Genomic DNA, 7,185 nt, shown 5'->3' with positions numbered 1-7,185 from the left:
CTTCGCCAGAAAAAGCTCGCCAGCGAAGTGTTCAGGCAGTCTCTCTCCAGGGTACAACTAGTTCTTGTCAAATCAAATCACATCTCATGTTGCGTTTAGAAGAACATATTATCCCTGTACACAAAGATTTGCAAAGGAACATCCGTGGAACAGAATGTTTATACACTTCTTATTATGGATATATATATATTGTTTTTCACTCACGCCACATGGGTGTCATGTGTGTATTTTTCTTGAGCTTGTGTCCCCTTGCTGGGACCTAGAAGCTTGGGGGTTCTGCACAGTATCTGAGCTATTCCAAGCCCTGCCCTCTTCTGGGTAGAGAATGTTGTTGTGGACTGGACACCTGTTGGAGCCACTTCTCCAGCTTAGGAATCATTGTGTGTTCCTACTAGTGTTAGGACACACTTTGGTCTTCACATTCCACATTCTCTGTTTCTTACTCCAGGCCCTGGTACTCCTTCAGCTGCTCCTTATCTCTGATGCTTTCGTCATTTGGAACTGCTATATCTATCAGTAGAGCTGGTCGTTGCCTACAACCAATGTGTCTGCTTGATAAGTTCGTACTAAGCCACTCTGTCTGTCTGTAATAATCTGAAAGTCTCACATAATTTTAGCTCTTCCATTCACCATACTTTTCTGTGGCATCTCCCATTTGGACTTCAAAGGTTCTAGTCCACACACTGTGCAGGAGACCCTCTTGTCCAGTAGCTTGGTCACCTCCTCTCATTCCTGCATCCAGGACTTCTCACGAGCCTCAACTCTCCTTTGGAATGCTCACCCACATCCAGTCTGTCATGCTCGGAGCCTGGAAACCTTCAAACATTTTCTCAAAACACGCCTGTTGAGGCACGCCTATAATTTATAATAAGTAGCATTGGGGGTTTACTGCCTCATCCTCTAAACCCTGTGTCTTCTTCCCTAATGTATCCAACCTACTACCCTCTATATTATAAGCTTGCAAGAGCAGGGACCTCCTCCTAATTTTTCTTATTTTGATGCAATTTATCCTATGAACATGCACCAGCATTTACAGAGTCTCAAACCACTCATCAAAAATGTCTGTGTTTAGATTGCTGGATTACTATGATTATTGATTTATAGTATAAAGTGCCAACATATTCTGTTACACTATACAAAGTACGAATAAAATATGGGGCACTAAACAACACAGACAATTGTGTACAACAATATGTAAAATAAGAATTGGTGCAAAATACAGGATTGGTAATTACAGTGACAAAAATAGCATGATTAATAAAATGTATCACAAATTTCAAGACATAAAAGGGTGAGAGCCCTGCCCTGGTGAGCTTACAATCTAAGAGGATAGGGGAGAATCAGGAGGTGGGGTAATATGCAATATTCATACCTTAAAGGTATACTTAAGTCAAATAAAAAAAAATAGTTTTACTCACCTGGGGCTTCCCTCAGCCCCCTGCAGCTGTCCGGTGCCCACGCAGCATCGCTCCGATCCTCCTGTCCTCATCACCGGCTGCTTTCGGTTTCGGCGACTTACCAAGTGACACTTGCCAAGTGCCACATGATACGAGCCAAGTGCAGAGTGACAGTCAGACAGCAGAGGAGAAGATACTAGTGCACACTAACTGTCACACTGCCACTGCTCACAGCACAGCAGTTCTGTAGAAAGCTAACACAGTAGTACTACCATAACAACTACTAGCACACTGACTGCAGTACTACAGTACTAACTACACAATAACACAGTGATCCTATCCCCTAATCCCTAACCTATACCTAAGGCTAATAGCTGGCCAGCAGGCAGCAGCTGGCCTGGCCTGTGCACAGCACACACACAGACACATAGCAGCTGCCTACAGCACACACTCTGACTGTCACACAAATGACATGAAGCTAATTAATGATTTAACAATAGTGTAGTGATAGTGAAAGGGTTAATCACTGAACAGCTTTCGGTTTATCACTGCTAGGCCAGCAGCACTGGAGCACACACTCTGACTGTCATACAATGACATCAATCAAGCTTATTAACGATTTTACAATAGTGTAGTGATAGTAGTAAAGGGGTTAATCACTGAACAGCTTATCCCTGTGTACAGCTCTTGCTAGGCCCAGCAGCACTGGAGCACACACTCTGACTGTCACACTATGACATCAATCAAGCTAATTAATGATTTAACAAGAGTGTAGTGATAGTAGTGAAGGGTTAATCACTGAGCAGCTTTAGGTTTATAACTATGTACAGCACCCTTGCTAGGCCAGCAGCACTGGAGCATGTCTCTCCGGAAGCATTCAGCAAGCTAAGACGGTATGTCTCATCATGGCAGCCCTTCTTATTATACAGGGGGGCTGGCCAGTGTTCCTTTCTGTGATTGGGTGCCAAGGCTTATGCTGGGAGGCCTCTGATTGGCTCAATGAGGTCAGGTGGGGCTGGCCAGGGTTCCCCTCTGTGATTGGTTGCTAGGGCTTCTGCTGGGAGCCCTCTGATTGGCTCCAGGATGTCATCTCCTTAGTTACAGTATTTCGGATCCGGATACCCGCAATATTCGCAGATAACCGGTTTATGCAGCCAAATATCCGTCCGCAGATAGCTAGCCGGATTAGAAAAAAATATCCGAAATCAAAATCGGATTTATCATAAAAAAGTTCGGATATCCGGGTTACCCAGATATCCGGAATCCTGATGAGCAGCTGTAAGGTTTAGCGGAGGCACCGCCGCCGCGCTGGGCAGCATGGTGGCGGTCTCCGCTTCCCAGCCGGCGGTTTCCACCATTCAGGCGGAGCTGGTGGCACAGTGCAGTGGGGACACCGCCGCCGCGGCTGGCGACATGGCGGCGGGTCCCACAACCCAGCCGGCGGACTTCGGTGCACGTTCGTGCGCTGACCTGGGGCCTGGCCTCTCTGGTACACAGAGGCAGAGGGTCACGCGCGCGCACGCGAGGTGGCAGGACTTTTACCTCCTACGTAGGAGGGTCAGCTGACTCTCCAGTCAGCTGACCTCAGAAGGTCTCCGGATTGGCTGGGCTTCTGGGTGGGCTGACTGAGTGACTCTCAGCATATAAGGAGCTGGATGTCAGTTGCTCCTTGTCTGCTGTCGTGAATACATTCGTGTTAGCGCTCAGACCTTAGTCCAGTTTCCTAGGTGTTGATACCAAGGACGTCACACCTTAGATTAGGATTGTATTTGTATATTTACCTGTGTTTTGACTCTGGCTATCCCTGACTACTCTTTACTCTAATCGCTCTTGTACTTTTGCCTATCTGATTCAAGTTGCCGACCCTTCAAACAGTTTACATTGGTCTTCGACAGGCAAGACACTCGGGATGTCTAATGCGTAGAGTGGTAGATCCACTTCATCTGCAGACAAGCCGATTGTTTGCGGGCCTTTAACTCAGACATATATCTGCAATTACCAAGGAAAATACATAAAGCTAATTCAGGCCTCGCTTGCCAGTGTGTCAAGTTGCCGACCCTGCCTGTTTACCGACTCTGAATCAGCCTTCCTTTTCTGTACTGCTGCCTCCTTCTCTGTTGCCGAACCTCTGCTTGTCTGACCTTTCTCCCTTCAGTGGACCGTCTCCCACTGTAGGGTTATCTCTGAGGCTTGCCTCTCCGAGACGCCTGCCCTAGCAGACAATTAATGCCAGGGGCCGAGATTCCTCTCTTTGCTTGGTTTGAGGATCTCACACACGGGGTTCCTATTCAGAGGTAACCACACCTCTGAGGAATTGCCGTGTGGTGGATATTTCCACGATCTTGTGAATTATTACTGTCGTTATTATCATTTACTGTATTAGGTGTCCGGAGGTTAGTTACACTTGTATTATTGGTGATTCTGCAGATCATCAATAATCAGGTGACATCTGTATTATTGGCGATACTGCAGATCACCAATAATCAGATTCTCTCTGTTTGCTGACACCGATCCTTACAACAGCACTGCCGCTTTGTACCTCTTGTGTCTCCCTGTGTCCTCCTCTGTCCTCCTGTATGCCCCTTTGTGCCCCCTGTGTCCACCGTTTGCCCCCCTTTGTCCTCCTCTGCATGGGCACAGTACAGGGAGTCCAGATATTGCAGCGGGTTTGAGGTTCGTATTGGCAGACATTCACAAGTCAGGAACTCCCGGCATTTGGACTATAAGATGCAGTGACTTTTCCCCCCACTTTTGGGGCATAAAAAGTGAGTCTTATAGTCCAAAAAATACAGTAGATTGCATGATTGGACCAATCAGCCTACAAATAACAATGTAGGTTGCTATATATCAGGCGACTTGGTAGCTGATCGATCATTCGATTCAATCATGATATGTAATCAAATCGAATGAAAATCTGTGCCGTCGAGTGCATACCCAACTGACAATGTAAGTATGTGACCAATTTAGGGACGAAATTGGTTGCACAAGTCGATCATACATGCTGCAAGATGTTTGGCAAACTTGGTCGATTGGGTGCACAGCGGTAACGGCGTGCAATGTCGGGATGATCGACAAATGCCACAAAGCCCCCGCCATTGTCCCCTTTAATGCTAAGTGTCCCCGCGGTGCCCAGTGCATGTGCTTGTCCCCGCTGGCTCCCGATGCACTCCGCTGTACATACACACAGGCCTCTACATGATTTCCTAGTAAGGGTGCACGTATGACATCAGACACCACATGTGGGGCCACATTACTAGGCAAACACGTGGTGCGCGTGTCTGTAGAGTGGAGTGCACCCCCCAAGGGCGGCAAGGCAGCCGGATGAGGCATCACAAGGCCTAAATCTGGATCATTTTTAGCATGACATTGATGTGGAATCGACCTGTGGTTGTACGGGCAGCCAACAGAACTCTCTCTAATCAGATTCGATTAGAGAGAGATTTATCTCTTGGTCGAATCTGCCCATCAATCATCACTAGATGTATGGCTACATTTAGCGGTGGCATCATTTTATTATGCTTAGATACTCATTGCTTTCCTCCTAACCTGCCCCCTCTCTGTCCATTAAATGTATCCCCACATGGTCATCAACCATGACTGGTGGCAATAAAGTGGACATGGATGACTAATGTTGTGACTATGATAGGGTAAAGATGTGTCAGGTATTCACAGTGCAGTTGAATGTGGATGGATTGTGGGGCAACTTAGACACTGCATTCCAATAAGTACAAACAGGTTCTGGATACAGTTGAGGAGAATAATATCATGGAGGTGCTTCTGTAAAACCTACTGTTGAAGCCGCCAGAGTTACACAGATCTCCTGTACAGCATTCAGTGGAAAGTAACGTGCAACGATCAGATGCAACAAATGTTCTAGAAAGCGCATTGCAGGACAGGTTTAGTGCACAGCGCTTGAGAACAGAGTGAAACTTAATGCTAGGTACACACCATACAATTTTCTGTTACATTCTTCTGTTAGATTTACCTACAACATGGAAAAAAGCTATCTGGCAGGTAAATCTAAGAGAAAATCTAACAGAACATTGTATGGTGTGTACCTAGCATAAGACCTGTAAAAAAGAAAAGAAAATAATGACAGAAGGCATAGTTAAAGAGTAACTGTCAGGCTGCAAAAGCTAATTTAAACCTCTATTCTCCTGTGTTAAACAGTTTAGAAGGAAGCCAAAAAGGCAATATTGAAGTTAAAAATCTCTCTTACTTTGATGTTTGCTGAACAGCAAGGCTCGTTATTCCCAACCTCCTAAGGAGGCCGGCAGGACGCATAACAGATACTGCAAAGCATTCTGGGACTGCTTCTTCTCCCCACTGCACTACCTTGGGTCCTCCCCTTCATTTCCCTATCCCGCCCTAAGGCTGCTTTCACAGTAGGAAGTTACAGGCTCATGTTACAACAGCTTGTAACAGCGGCCTAACACTCACAGCACTGAAAAATCACAGGGCACATGTTCCGTTAGAGTATACTGCATGAGTCGCTATTGTTCCTAGCCACCTGGCTAATTAATATTCACTGTACAGTAGTGTTGTCCGGATCATGAACCATTAGGATCTTTGATTCTGATCTTTTTTGTGAGTCGAATCATCAGGAAGCAGGGAGGATATGACATCACAATTGGCTTCATAGGAGACAGACAAACATGGAACCTGCCATGAGCTGTCAGGAGCATCAATCTCTGCAAATACTATTTAAAAATTCTGTGAAATCCAAACGTGGACAGTGAAATGCATATGTAATGTAAGTACAGCCAATATTTAGCTACTGATATATGTGTTTTTTTTTTCTCTGAGACCATATACCTAACATCTCCTCTTTAAGAGACAGAAGTCAGAGTGGTGGTACATGGGTCATATAGCAGTGGGGTCCCGCAAGGGTAAGTCCCAGGCCCAATTCTTTTTAATTTATGTATTAACCTCCCTGACGCCTGACGGGACTTAGGAGACAAAAGCGGTACATTGTTTTTTAAGAATTTTAGGTATCCAATTCTTAAGTCATAACTCACCAAAGTATGCCAGAATAAAAACCTGGTAGACATTCTGCATACAAATAAAAGTCTACAACACAAATTTGTTGAATTAATTACATTTCTGAATAAACAGAACAAAATTGTGAAAATGTACAAAAAGTCAGGCAGAGAGTAGCCAAAATCCAGGCAGACGTCGGTGCAGGCGTCAGGCAGAGAGTAGCCAAAATCCAGGCAGAGGTTGGTGCAGGCGGCAGGCAGAGAGTTTTTGAGCTCCCCCCACTGTATGCAGCAACCGCAGATTCTCCTGTCTGGCTTAGAAGTTTCAGCACCGGCCCTATAAGACGACACCCGGCGTATAAGACGACCCCCGACTTTTGAGAGAATTTTCCTGAGTTAAAAAGTAGTCTTATATGTCAGAATATACAGTACCAATACTGGAGTAGCTTGCTGCAGACACGGGAATATTCAAGATGAAAGAGGCCGGTGAATGAATCCACCTGCTACTGAAAACATCTGTAACTTAAAATGAACGTTTAACATACCAAGAAAACTAGATTCCTCTGAGATGGTCATACAGGCGCTGCCTTCTGGACATAATATGTCTTCACCTTACACAGTTCTCAGATTCCCGCACATGGCATGCATTACACTTGTAGTGTTCACCCAGCACTAAAAAACACACAAAAAATGTACAGTTATATTGAGACAAATCCCTGATATAATAGACTGGCAAATAAAGCACTTAGAAAAGGAAGAAAAAAATAAAAACTGACAAACGTTTTATGACAAAAGGTGAGCCTCTAGAG

General features: G+C 45.3%; 1 protein-coding gene across 2 annotated transcripts in view; it reads right to left on the bottom strand.

The window, feature by feature from the left end:
* LOC137523126 (lymphocyte antigen 6 complex locus protein G6d-like) overlaps positions 1–6,977 on the bottom strand; it is a 53,530-nt gene extending 46,553 nt beyond the window's left edge. Inside the window, exon 1 of one of the 2 annotated variants that reach the window (XM_068243358.1) lies at positions 6,922–6,977. The gene's annotated coding sequence lies outside the window, so the exon portion shown is untranslated. The remainder of the gene's footprint in view (positions 1–6,921) is intronic. The other variant, XM_068243359.1, reaches the window with a different exon arrangement.
* Between the last annotated feature and the right edge of the window lie 208 nt (positions 6,978–7,185).

The sequence above is a fragment of the Hyperolius riggenbachi genome, chromosome 6, assembly GCF_040937935.1.
Source record: "Hyperolius riggenbachi isolate aHypRig1 chromosome 6, aHypRig1.pri, whole genome shotgun sequence".
Taxonomy (NCBI): Eukaryota; Metazoa; Chordata; class Amphibia; order Anura; family Hyperoliidae; genus Hyperolius; species Hyperolius riggenbachi.
The sequence above is the reverse complement of the archived record's forward strand: the minus strand, read 5'-3'. Positions and strand labels throughout refer to the sequence as shown.